The sequence below is a fragment of the Ambystoma mexicanum genome, chromosome 7q, assembly GCF_040938575.1.
Source record: "Ambystoma mexicanum isolate Mex_15411 chromosome 7q, UKY_AmexF1_1, whole genome shotgun sequence".
NCBI lineage: Eukaryota > Metazoa > Chordata > Amphibia > Caudata > Ambystomatidae > Ambystoma > Ambystoma mexicanum.
The window spans coordinates 326,068,882-326,083,395 of NC_090941.1; the positions used below are offsets into that span (position 1 = coordinate 326,068,882).

Below are 14,514 nucleotides of genomic sequence, written 5' to 3' on the forward strand. Positions count from 1 at the left end.
CTCAATTTCTAGCTTTGAACGCAGCAAGGTTGGAACTTCTGTGGCACCTGGGTACACAGTTTCTAACTTCACAGCGTAGCGTGATGTATTACTGGAAACAGTTCCTTTGTGGTAAGTTTCAATGCAGCAGCAAAACCTCTAATCGCAGCAAGGTTTAAATCGGTGACCGAGTTCCTGATCTTGGAGGGTTTAATACAATAGCAAACCTACCAAGCGCAGCAGTATATAATAGGCGGTGGAGTTCCTATGTGGAAGGATTTAATGCGGTGGCAAGACCTCAGATTGCAGCAGGAATTAAACTATGCAAAGGATTCTGCCCAGTAGTAAACCTCAGAGCACAGCAGGATTTACATCTGTGGCAGAATTCCTATGTGGCAGGGTTCATCGCAGTTTTAAGACCTCGGATTGCAGCAAGACTTAAACTATGGCAGGAATTCAACATAATAGTGAACCTCAGAGCGCAGCATCGACACAGTAGCAAACCTCGGAGTGCAGCAGGATTTACATTTGTGGCAGATTTCCTATGTGGCAGGGTTCAGTATAATGGCATGATCTTAGGGCGCAGCAAGATTTAAAACAATGGCCGGGATTCAACACAGTGACAAAACAAAAGCTCAGAGCACAGTAATATTTAAAACAATGGCCAGGATTCAATGCAGTAGCAAAACCTCGGAGCACAGCAAGATTTAAACAGTGGCAGACTTCCTAGGTGGTAGGATTCAACACAATAGCAAGACCTTTAGAGCTCAGCGAGATTCCAAACAATGGCAGAGATTCAACGCAGTAGCAAAGCCTCAGAGCACAGCAAGATTTAAAATCGTGACATGTTTTAAGGATGTGGGAGGCAGAGTGCCATTTGTGGCTTTTTGCAGGAGTACCCCTCAGGTGCTCAGTGGGGAGCATGTTCTGATGCTTGCGGGTGGTGATTGGGAACATCTCACAGGTGTTCAGGAGGCTTCTATATTATGGCGCAACGAGAGGAGGTCAGGTTTTTACTTAGACATTTTCTGCTGTTTCTCTTCTAGAGCACAAAGGAAAGCCCATTTCCAGCGCAATATCCACTGCGGTGGTGCACGGCATGCAAACCCCTCCCTTTCCTGTATATCTGTGCGTGGTGATATGGTGGGTGCACTCTGTATCATGCCCCCAAGATGACGCAAGAGGCAAAGGAACATACACCAGCAGTTTATCTTAGTGCCACTGTTTACAGCTCCCCGTTTATCCAGTTAAAGAATTTCAACAGCATTGCTGCGAGGTTAGGTAACATTATAAATCCTATCTACCACCCAAGCGCTTCACCACAGTTTATGGAATGCATCATGGAGCCAATGTAAAACATTTATTTAGTGCCACGGACATGCTGTGTGCACCTCAGTTTCCTCCTGTAATTCCGAGTTGGCTTCCCCAATGAGACAACCTAGTTCTGGTAGAAAGAAAACGGTTGGTCTCCATACACGAGTTTACGATACACTTGTTGCCTCGATACACTTGTTGCCTCGGCAACCAGTGGCAGGGGGAGGGGCTCTTATAGGTTACCATGCTTTCCACACGCCATCATAGTCACTAGTAGTCTAAAACACAGTTTTGCTGGTGAACCCCATCTGCTGTTCGCCCAACAAGTAGCCCCCTATACACACTCTAAGGGCAAGAGTGAGCTCACATCTATGCGTTGTTTATGCTGACGGGGAGGCAGTTGCATAATCTTAACTTCTTAACCGTTATAGAACAAACAACGCACAAGGTGACACTAGCCAGCACAACCATATGATACTTCTCCAAGCTGGCAGCAGACACTTCACTGTTCATTTCCACAGGTTTCCAAACATATATAGATATCTGAGGGACTATAACAACAGTTCCCCAATTCATAAGGTGTGTAGTTTGGCCACGCTGGCATTTAAAGCAAGCTAAATGTTGTCCAGGGGCGTTTCTGCAAGCATTTGTATCCGGTTCCCTTTTCGGGAAAGAACACATTCCAAAGTCTCAAGCCTTTGCGAGATAGGCTTTCTCCTCTACAGTATTAACACTTCCAGCGTTGCATGGTGTAACGCTGCACACGTGTAGCCCACTGCCTTCAGAAATGTATTGGCTCCGTGATTCCTGGCCTGCCTCCCTTTATGAACACCATGAAACCGGAGATGGAGTTTTTGCTTAATCCTCGATTTGTGCCTTTGCCCCATCAATCCACCCAATAGATTTATTAGATTGAGGAATTGAGCAGATCCCAGACACAATTATCCGTGGGCTCTCTTGAGTGTGCATTGGTGTAATAATATGGGGGGATCTGAGAGTCGGGGGGTGATTATGTAACAACCAAAAATTGCTGCGAGAATTCTTCCTTTAGCCCTCTCAGTGCTTTGCAGTAAAGCTACACTTGGCATAATGATCACCCCAGACCACCCCTCCAGCTCTTCTCTTATTTGTGCAATCTCATCCTCCAGTCCCCTAACTGAGGTAACAAATGCGTATTGATCTGCTTGTATCTATTCAAACTAAATGCTTCAAAGACAAAAGCCATGTGCGTGCCTTCATTTTGGGGCTGTTTGTGGGATTTTTGTCTGGTGGGTTTGGACATTACAGACCTGTGTGTTGGAATCATGGCTTGTACAGTCCTTTAGTAAGGTCTTTTAGGGACTTTGGGTCTGTTCAGTCTTCAAGTCTCGGGTTGCTTCGGAGCTTATTTCATGTTTGGATGTACGTGCCTACTTCTACATGGGTGCAGTGAAACCCTCAGCTCTACCGTGTCCGAATGGAGCTTTCCATTCTTTCGATGGGGCAGTACTGGCTACCTTTTTGGGTGTCCCAGGCGTTGCCTCTCTCCTTTCTCTTTGACAAGAGCATCTCTGCTGTTACTACAATCACTTGGTTTGTGGTTGAGCTGAAATTCAGGAAAAGCCACTAACAAGCATCAATTTGAGGGGGTAAGTCTGGAGGAAAGGGCCTCCAATCACCAATAGCGTCGCAGGACAGGGGGGACCTGGCAATTGGATTTCTCTTCACTGTGTTGTCCTTTCCAGTTACAGGTAGTTCTAGAATGCTTTCTTCAACTCCCACCCCTGGCTGAAAGGGGCTGCTTCCCCCTCTTGGCAAGGCCAGGGTGCTGGCCTTTTCACCTGTAACTGCATACCTGAGTTCTGTCACCTGCCGGTCTCTTCCATGCCCTTTGATCTTGCCGCTTCTTCTGGGTTACCTTCTTGATGCTCTTTTGCGTTCAGAGCTAAATAATTTCGCCCTGAAAAGTGGCCATTGTGGATTACAGTGGGTGTGTGGGCTCTCACCTCAAAGCAGGCTTTACAGGTTTCGATGAAGGGTCTCCAGATGCATTTTTGGGCTTATGGGCGTCCGTCAAGAAATCATTCAAGAAGGTATATTGTGCATATGGTAGCAGGACTCTTGGATATAACATTACCCTTGAGTTTAATTTCTTTTTAGTGGCAACCATGTTTTCCTGTTTGTGGCTTGCAAATCCTAATCGAAAGGGCTTTTTTGCATAACAATAATTCCAGAAATTGTTGTGCACGTACTCCGTTTGGGGTTTTTGGCACACATGGACTCAAAGATTGTGAGGCTGCTCGAGGCAGTTTATTCAATTCGCCACCCCAGAGTTTTAACAAGATGCTCTGCTGGTGAGATCTTCAAAATATTTGAATGTCAGATTGAATGCAATATTTCTGCCCTAATGGCTAGCTATGAATCATTCAATCACAGCGAGTTCGTGAATTCTCCAGCTGTGTAAACTTGTGTTCCACCAGCCCGCACATTATCAGAGGACTTGAGTACCTCAAAATGTAAACAGAACTGAAAATGTATTTATTAAGATAGCCATGGGATTCCATTCTCTTCACTTGAAATGTTCTCCAAGAATAATGTAAACTGACCGAAAAGGCGGGCATCCAGCCATTCCACGAGAGGGGAGTGTGTAGTCGTTCAGTATGATGTGCTCCCAAAAAATATGTTAACTTGGAAAATCTGTTGCATTGTCACTTTCATGATTTTCGGAAATTTTGGATGAGTTGAATAAACACCGTAATGTTCCTGGTCTTCTAAGTGCCCACCGTTCCTCTGTGTTGGGGAGTAGAAGTACATATTCCAAAATCGTTCTTTTTTAAAACTACCGTTTAAATTAAAGCGTGTACAGAAGTAGGCCTTTATTGGAAAACCAGCCACAGAGCCTGCCACCACAATGTTCCATATAAAAGCTACCTAAAAATCACCTATTTATAAAGGTCGTTTAGGCTCAGCGGCAACGTGCGCGCCTTGGACGCAAGACGACACGAAGCAACACAGGATCGATCCCCGGGTCCGCGCTTAGAAACCTCTGGGTGTTTAAGGCGTTATAAATGGGCAACTAAGACAAAAACAATGACGCAACTAAAAAACAAACAATTCCTATAACATCGCCTCGATGACCGCGGGCTGGGTGAGCAGTTTAAAAATGCAAAATAAATAAATATTGAATGTGTTAGGCCAACTTACATGGTAACAAACGCCTTTATCGAAAATGCAATATCCCAAGCAAGTTTAGTTCCTGTAGTACTACTTTTTTTTTGATGTCTCGTGTTTGAGAAACTAATGTTTTACTTTGTTTTATGGTGGTTTAGAGTACAAACTTTAGTGCATAACATGGCCTTGCCCTTTTTCGCTGTGCTGGTGGTAACCTTGCCGGCCTTGCCAAAGGTTTATCAACTATATACAGTGCTTTTTTTTTTCATCTGGGATTTTTTGGGGCGTAGGAGTTGTATTAAGACCAATATAATTGAAGGTTACTATAAGGGAGCTCTCTTGCAGATTCAAAGTAAATACATCATAAAGATAAGAAACTACTTAACATTTACTATGAAGTTTCTGTTTTTCTTTTTAGATTATTGGCATTTACTCTTTGCGGTCAAGGTACATGTGGTTTGTTTAGGTCAAGAGGCCTTTTTTATTGCCATGCAAGCAGAATGTTTTACACTGAAAACAAAGATTTCGAGATTACTTTTGAGACGTTTAAAACGGCGAGAGAACGCGTGCGCGCTTTAACACTGCCCATACACCGCCTACGAGCGTTCAAATTAGGTGAGGGGTCCTTTTAAAAATGTACCTTGAAACTCGCTGTTTTCGCCCAGCCGAACTCCCTGACCCTACTTCTCCCCCCCTCCCCCCGCCCCCCACTTTCATGTTAAGTAACATGTGTATTTCTCTACCTCAGTGCTTTGAAAGCGCATTGCCCAGCCAGTAGATTCTTAACTGAGGTGATTTGCAGCAAAGCCATGATTTTTCAGGCCTGTGTTGGGGATGCAGCTAAACTGAGTGGGTCCACAGTTACACAATTAGTTCGTATTGTTTTTTTCTGGGTAAATGCAATATTTTCCTGTGGCTTTCTATGCATTTGAAGATCTCTACCCTTCACACAGCACATCTCTGTGATCAAAACAAGTTTTTAAGCAGCTTGGATTTGATCGAATTTTAAATCAACCCTCTTTGTAGAGCACCCTAGAGTTTGATTCCAATTGCAACCTATTTTATGCTGCACCATAAGAAACCACACAGTAGCTGCAATTCAAACCGCTATTCTTCCATTAACCTTCCTAGTACGTTATTACATTTAGATTGGTGTACCACAAAGCATTCAAACAAGGCACACTCTAGGAGAATATGCTCCAGTATACACTAAATCTAGATAAGAGATGGTGGGCGGGATGCAGTAGTGTTAAGGTCTGCTCTGGAGAGGAATGTGTTGGGTGAAGTGGGTGCTGCGACATAACATTGACACACGTCACGAATCTAGTTTTGAACATTGTATACAATAGGCCCAAAATTCCCCTTGTGTTTTTTTTTTATTTTTTAAATGTATTAAGCAATTGGTTTTATAATAAACCTTGGCTAACTACAAAAACAATACACAAAAGGAAAAGAAAAAAGGGAGAAAACAAAAGGGAAAAAAAGAGAAAGAACAGCAATTAAATCCGATTTAACATAAAATCTCCCGATCTCTGTCTAACGCTTCCGACACTTCTACAGGGGAGACGCGGCCGATGTATGCAAACACCTCTTTCCTTAGATGGCTACCCCTTCTTTCGATTCAATTAGAGCGAAAAGTTCTAGGGGTAGGGCCTAACAAAGCTTTTATGCTCATCTCGTTCTGAAACACCTCCTGGGCTCGAGTAGCGCAGTCAGATTGACCAGGGAAAGCTGGCCAATCACAAGAAGAGTGGGAAGTATAAGGGAGGGAAGGGGTTGTGACGTAAGTAGTGGAGGTAGACCAAGAGACCAGCAGGAGGAAGGATGGAACGGCAGCTTGTGGAAGGGAGGTATTGGTTTAGGAGTGACAGCGGTTCTCAAGTAGGAGTGTGTGTGGGACAAGAGTGTAGATAAGGTGGTGTGAGCAGGCTGGAAAAGAGTGAAAGGAGGTGGTTGAGTAGTGGTGTGGGAGGAGCATAGTGGTTGGAAGTAGTAGTAGTGTGTGAGACAGAGTGTGGTAGCATGGGAGGCAGAGGAGCACTTGTGTGGCAGGAGGCGGAATAGTAGTAGCAGCTTGGGGGGGGGGAGAAGTAGTGGGAGGAGAAGTCCAAGTAGGCAAAGGAGATGAGGAGAAAAGTGAACATCTAAGGGTGGAGGTCGGAGTGAGACATCAGACTGTCAGTAGATTGGACGAGTCAAGGAGACAGTATGAGCAGAGAGAGAGAGAGACGAGTGCTGGCGTGAAAGAAACAGCATGAATCCCACAGAGTAACTGCAAGGCACTATTCCAATTCCTGATAGAATACCAACATCTGGCTAGAGTAGGAACAGATAGGAAGTCCCTGAGGGATTTTAGAGAGGCATAATTTAGGGAGACCATCCATAGCCTATGTCAAGAAATAGACAATGGGGGTTACCGATCAGCATCACTAACCTGGGAATAAGGATGCCTGGGTTAGGGAGGGAATCCCAAGTGACACTAGAGAAAGAGGGACGAATTTAGGGCCCAAAAATGATTAGTAAAAACTCTTGGACTGTCTCATAGACTCAGTGATTTCTGGGCAGTTTGCGACACATGGCAAGGCATTTCCTTCAGCATCTTCCATTTCACCATTTTAGAACAGCTAAGCGAGTTTTTGGATGGGCAGAATAGCAGCTGTTAAAATGGTGGTCCTCCTGAGGGTGCTTTACCATTTTCAGGCCCTGCCCATTCCAGCATCCAGAGATATTTCAGAAATGTAAACACCATGATTTCGAAGTTTATATTGAATAATAAGAGACAGAAACTAGACTATAAAATTCTTATAGCGCCCAGATCAAGGGGCGGAATGGCACTCCCAGACTATCGTATATTAAGAGGCAGAACAAATTCAACTTATAAGGGAATGTGTTCTTGAGGGATCTCAAACGCTGAGCGAGATGGATAGAGCTGTGCTGGGGAAGCCTTTGGACGAGGGTCTGCGGTTACGTACCTCAGCCAGGCCACACAACATGGCATTGAGCCAGATTGCAAAATTAGTTGGAATAATATGGGATTTGCTTATAAAGAAATATGGGCTCACCTCCCACCCCTCTTGCCATTTACCTTCTTATGTAGAACCCCTTCTCTTTCACACAGCATGGAACCACAGTCTTTTAAAAAAATTGGAAGCAAGGGATGTCGCAGATTGATGGATATGCTCTCAGGGTCAGAGATTAAATCTTTTCAGGAGTGCAAACAGTTGTTCCAAATTTAAAAAAAAGTGAACATCTTCACTATTTGCAACTAAGGTGCTGTGTACTAGGTCAGGAAAATAGGAAGGACGCCACCAAGTCATTCACCTCGTTTGAGAAGTTTTTGTTGTCAAACAGGTTATAAACATCCGATTTACCAGCCCGATGAAGATCTATGTACTTTGAGGGCGAAACATGTGTTGGCAGGATTAAGAAAATCACCAAAATTGAATAAATATGAAATTCTAAAAATTGTTGTAAGAACATATGTTAGGTGTTAATATGGTACCAATCAGTGGTTAGATATCCACTTTTAGAAGATGGTAACAATCTGGCTGTAACGCTCACCTGATTCCCGTAGAGGCGCCGGTCTTGACTGGGCATATACCGTATCTTCAAAGGTGATGTGTAACACACGGCTGGCTCTTTGGGCTGGACCTCTGTGCACTGTATGTTTGACTCGAAGGGTAAGATGTCTGCAGATAGAAAATATGGGATTAATGAACTGGGTTATTGAATGTCTCTCTCTTCTTCCCTTTCTCTTCTCCTGTAGAACCCCGAAGGTTAACGCTCTCACCTTAGGTAAGAGAACGCCGTGCTCTCCATCTGCCTCGGGGCAGGGTGCTGTAACCAGTTTCTTCACTGGATAAGGGGAGCAGGCCTCTTGACTTCAGAGGACTGCTGTCTGTCATTTACTGCACGAACGGTAAGTTTCGAGTAATTCTAATGTCTTTAAAGTCTTTAGTAATGATGTCTCTTGTTTTGCAGGGTTCCGGCGATGGTGGATGACGGGCTGAAGTGAGTTGAAGATGGAGCCCGTGTGATGAATAGAAGCGCCTGGAAGCACGTAAGTAAGCGCTTGTTGCCTGCTTCACGATGCGCTCTAACTGTCTTTTTATTTTGCAGGTACAAGTTCGGAGCGGCTGCAGGGTGCCGGAATACCCACTGGGTTAGATGTGGAAAGGAGTAATGGCACGTGAGTATTAAAGTTCCCCAATGTCTTTAAACGCACCTTGTTTTGTCTTTCAGATGCGGGATGCAGCGCCGAAGGCCTCCGGAGCGTGCAAAGAGTTGGTAAGCTTTTGTCTTTCAGATGCCGGAATGCAGTGTGAAGACCTCCGCAGCGCACGAAGAGTAGGTAAGCCTTGGTCTTTCAGAATGCAGCGCGAGGCGTTGGTGACAGCCGATGGCCCAGGTAAGTGAAGAGCTGTCACTGAAGACCGTAATGCTAACCTGTTCTTTCTTGTCTTTATAGGTGTTGCTGAAGACTGGATTCAGGATGGTAAGCCTTTTTCCTTAGGCCCAGGATCAGATGCAGAAGACACGATGAGCGTTCTGCTGCAGAGGATGCAGAATAACGCAAAGCAAGATTCATCCATCGGGTGTGGTTTAAATAGCCTCCTGTAGTGCTTAGGTGTCTCCTTCCACAGCCACGCCTAGGTAAGAAAAGAGTTCCTGCTTTCCAGAAGAGTTCCAGTGTTCTGAACCTAGGGAGTGGCTCCTGCCCCACCCAACAGGAAAAGTAGTTCCAAACAGAAGAGGATCAGAGGCTCAACTGGCAGGCAAGTAAGCAGCATGGTCTGCTGCAGGTAAGTCCACCCAAGCATTATGAGCCCGGCGCTTCCAGCGCTGGGACTGGGCATATTTATGAGCCTGGTGCCACTGGCGCCAGGACTGGGTCCAAAAGGTCCCAATTGGGACTGGTTGGCACTCGGAACCTGGGTTATGAATCTGCTTCCAAGGGAGTTGGGAAAACCCTGACCTTTTGGAAGCAGAGATCATGACACTGGCGAAACTGCAATTTCAGTAGAAGTCTGGAGGGATATGCGCAGTGGACAAACCAAACAATCTTTTCTCGTTTACTGTCTGGTGTCAGGTTTGTTAGCGGACGTTTGAGCCTGTTTTTGGCAGTCCTTGCAGCATTAACATCCCCAAATAAATGGTAATCTGATAGGCATGGAAATAGAGAATTAATTTAAGAGTAAAACATGTTGAATGCTGAGCTGAAAGAGGCTCACAAGTAAAATGCCCATCTGTGGAGAAAAGAGCAAGTGTGAAGGAGTGCAACCAAAGGTGGGGCATGAAAAAGATCACCACAAAGTGAATCTTATGAACAGATGCAGTACGGTAAAGCTTAAGTGTAAAACGAAATGGCAAAGACCGGGGGGCTATGTAGAAAAAGCCAGAAGAGTATAAAACTCAACATAAAGTCAAGAGGTTGACAAGAAGAAACTAAATTACACAGGAACTTGTACACAGGGGCAAATGCAGAGGAACTACAACACTGTCTTGAGGACAGGATCTCAAGACCCTTTTTTGTTTGAACTGTATTACTTTGGGGAAAGGAACCCTGAGGAGTTTGTGGGACTTTCTTGAACTTGGGGGAAGGGGTCCTGAAGAAGCTAAGAGCTGAAAGAAGCTCAGAACTTTCTGTTGATCACCATTTATTTTTTATTAACATTCCTACACATTGGGACACACAAGCAAGGCCCAAATAGCTACCCTTCGAATTTGCACCAACTGGGGACTCCGGTTTGCAGACACAGTGAGATGTCACCTTTAGAAACATATCAAAAGGGGAGGGTCGGGTGTATACACAACTAAGAAATGTATTCATAGGCCAAGTAGTAAAACTCAGACCGCCTGGTCATGAGGAATAAAACAAAAAAACGAATAAAAGATCAAGAATACATTTCATGTGTGATCATGATTTAAGCCTGCCAAAGTGATTTCAGAGAAGTGGAATAACTTCATTCATGTATGCCGGTCTATGACATGGGATAGGGGTGATGTTAGTAACCTGTAGGTGACTTATTTTCGTGCATTTGTTTAAACTTCATATATGCATCAGTCCCTACATCAAACAGAAGTGTCGACAGTCCAGATATGTTTCCAGCCTTGTAGCCTGAACAAAAAACACACAACCTTATAGTCATAAATACAAGTTATAAGCAGTGGTACAGGGCTTTCTTCAGGACACACAGGGCCTCTTTCGAGTAGAGTGATGTTCTATCTTGATTCATATTTACCGCACACAGGATTCTAAAAACAAATATATACACAGTGTATTACATACTTATATTCTAACCGACCAAGCACTATTGTGCTACAACAAAAAGCGACTATTAAAAAAACTCTAACTTCACAAGTTCACCGAGCATCACTTGATTTAGATGCACATCAATTGTAGTTTTAATGTATATTTCTAGTTATTTGAGAGCTCTGTCTCTCTAAAGCATCGTTACTTTATTAGCTTCCTAAACCATAGTTCCATTGATAGTTTACTCTTCTCAATGAACACTCATTTTCTTAGAATGGGACATTTCATTTTGTGTTCCAAAAACCTTTGTATTAAAAGTAAAATCATATTGTAGTACCAAATGTGTATGCAGTATGATCGCATCTTCGAGCTGATCGCATTTCCAAGTGGATCAGTAAGAGTAAAGGGATACGGCAGAGTACGCGAAGACTCGTCTCACTGTGCCAGTGCGTGCAAGGTGGGGGGACCTATGTAGGCAGAGAACATAGGGTAATTATAGTTCTTCTTGTTAAGTCCTACAACTTTTCTAAATCGGTGTTAGAAAAACAAGCCTACCTGTGTCTATGTATCACATCTCATACACTATCGTGTACGTGGAACGAACCGAACCTCGTGTGTGTGTGTGGTCTTCAGGAGTTCGTTACACTGGGTCGCGCTGTGTAAAGGCACGAAAGACAAACTAAAAGGCCCTTAAATGACAACTAATATATCAAGTTGTATTGAGTATGGCAAGGGGTAATGAGCCCAACTTACTTCTCTAGCTTGACTGCTGCTCATTCACCGGTAGCGTCCATAATGGTTCAATGGTTCTGCATGGCTTTTGCGGTGCAGCCATGTGATAACGCGTAGAGAACGTGCGTCAGCGCGTGCATGTCCTATGTTGAGGGCGGCCCGCCATATTGGAACGGGATGTGTAAGGGGCCATACCGTGACTATGTGCATAGAGTGTGCCGTCCAATCAAAAGTGCGAGTCATCGGACACATGTATTGCGGCGGGCCAGTAGGACCTACGATAAATTGTGTGCTTGATAGGCTATAAAGACATGCATACTTTATTTAAAGCCAACCATTTAGGTTGTCAAAATTCTTTCTTAAGTATGAGGTCAGTATGAGGTCAGCACAAGGGTGAGAAATGAAGTGTTGGTTCTGGAGAGAGAGGATAAATACTGTGCATGTCCCCCAAAAAAAAGTAATAACTAATGATTTGGAACTCTTGACCCAAAAAACCAAAATATTTGTTCGAACTCAATCTCACGGACAAACGATGATAGAATATTTAAAAGCTGGGTTATCCCCTGAAGGACCGCAAGTCAAAAATATACTAAGAGTATTTCCTGAGAGTCCCAAATTTATGAAAGGATTTAGTGGGGTTGGAAATAAATGTTCCCGTGACTGGGTCATCCTCATAATTGAGACAGCGGAAGAAGAGGGCAAAAAACAGCAGGAAAACCTAGACATATTAGAGAAAAAAATCAAAGACAACTCAGTAATTCCAGATATTAAGTCTGCGTTAGACAAAATGAATGAAGAAATGGCTAAATTCAAAACCTTCACGCTAGACAAAAAAATCTGGAAACTGAAAAAGGATATAACAAACTATAAAGAGGAATACACCTATCCTTATCTGGTCTCTGTGTTTTTTCAACAATACAACAATAACCCTACTACCTGGAAAGCACCACAAAATAGGTCTAAAAAAAAAAAAAAGTTTTGTCAGTTTTTCCAATTCCTCCAACAGCAGTGATTCAGATTCCACTAACAATGGTCCAAATACCAATACAAATGGGCCACCCCAAAGAGGACAGTTTTTTCAGCGGCGAGGGAACAGGGGCAAGACACGACAACGGGGAAATCATGCAATGTGAACACGCCAATGGATGCCACAACCTCAAAACTGGTAAATACTATTTTCAACCTGAACTCCTACACCCTTTCGCCAACTGAATCTGCTGTTCTCCCAAAAGGACTTTGCTTTTTTTGCAGCCTGAAAAGCAGACACGTTTCAGACAGAAATCGAAATGCAAAATTTCTTCAGACTTATAAGACTGAGATACTTTTTCCATGACAAAAATTAACATCCCAAAAAAGATAACAAATCAGGGAAAAAAAAACCTCCCTCCACTTTCTTTCCCATTCAATCGATAGTATCGCCAGAGATTCTGGCATTTGAAAATAAAATCATAAGGGATGTCCTTTGTAAAAACAAAAACATATATAAAGATAATTTTTCAAGGAAAGAACGACAAGCCCTAAAAGAAATAAGGTCAACATCCTTTTTGTTATTAAACTTGCAGATAAAGGAGGTGGGATAGCCTATGGGACTCTGTCCTTTATAAAACAGAGGTTGAAAAACAAGTGTTTGACAATCTTGTTTATAAACCTATTGCGCTTGACCCTACCAATATAATTCTGGAGGAAATGGTCAGTCTGATGACACATGTGTTCAGTGAAGACTGGATCAAAGAAGAGGAATTTGCGTTTCTCATCAACAAACAACCAGTAAACTCCTGCATTCTACTGTTTACCAAAAATACACAAGAACATTGAGTTCCCTCCGGGCAGGCCTATCGTGTCAGCAATTGGCTCCCTCTTAGAATCACTATCTATGCTGATGTCATTTTAAGACCTTTTGTCAACAACATGTCGTCCTTTGTACAAGATTCTACCTCCATGAAAGATTTTAGACACTCTCTCCATTCTTCCTGATTACATCACTCTGGATGTAGAATCCCTTTACACGAACATCCCACAGTCCGAATGCACCACTACCATATTTCAGCTCCTAGAAAGAAAGAGATGACAAACGCCCACCATCCAAGTTTATTGTTGCATCTTGCACTAACAAAAAACTTTTTCATCTACAATGGCATGTTTTTTCAACAACTACATGGCACCAGTATGGGGGCTACTTTCGCCCCGGATTTGGCAAATTTATACATGGAGCAGTTTGAAAGCAAGTCCATCTATGCAGATAACCCTTTTAAGGAGAACATGATCTTATGGCATCGATATATCAATGATGAATTCATGATTTGTAGAGGCAGTATGGAAACACAATTCTTTTGGAAATTGGCTCAACACTAGTGAAAAAACCATCAAATTCACGATAGAAGAAAAAAAAAGATAAAATCTCTTTCCTTGATCTAGAGATATTTCGTATGGCAGATGAAAAGATTGGTAATAGTTTATACAAAAAACCGACCCAAAAAAACACCCCATTACAATTTGAGAGTTTCCATCCACAAAGCCTCAGGGAAAACCTCCCATTTGGACAGTTCCTTCGTATTAGGTGTAATTGTACCATTAAAGAAGACTTCAAAAACACAGCCTGGTTCTAAAACACAATTTAAAAGCCAGAGGCTATCCATCCCACATCTTTCACAGAGCATACAAAAGAGCTGCTCGTGTTTCTCGAACCGATTGCTTGTCAAAACATCCCAGTGTTAATCTCGAGAAAATCACTTGTGTATCATCATTTTCTCCCATCAGCAATGATCTCAGGAAATCCATAATTAAAAACTGGAACATTATCAATACTGAAACATTTAAGATTGCTACCCCACGTTTTGCCTTTAAATGCATGCCCAATTTTAGAGACAAACTTGTCCACACCTAGCCCTTACCAAAAAGTAATGTCCCTACACAACGTACACTCTGGAATCTTCCACCAGTTATGGGACATTTTAAGTGTGGAAAATGCTCGGTTTGTACTTTGACACAAAATTTAAAAACGATCGATCTATATGGAAAAAACTGGCATCTAAATTCCTTTACCAATTGCAGCACGAAATGGGCTATTTATTGTATCAAGTGCTCAT

At 43.0% G+C, this 14,514-nt stretch overlaps 1 protein-coding gene across 1 annotated transcript in view; it reads right to left on the reverse strand.

Moving 5' to 3' along the window:
* Positions 1-14,514, reverse strand: part of PIBF1 (progesterone immunomodulatory binding factor 1) — a 1,771,771-nt gene that overhangs the window by 132,250 nt on the left and 1,625,007 nt on the right. The window lies entirely within an intron of this gene.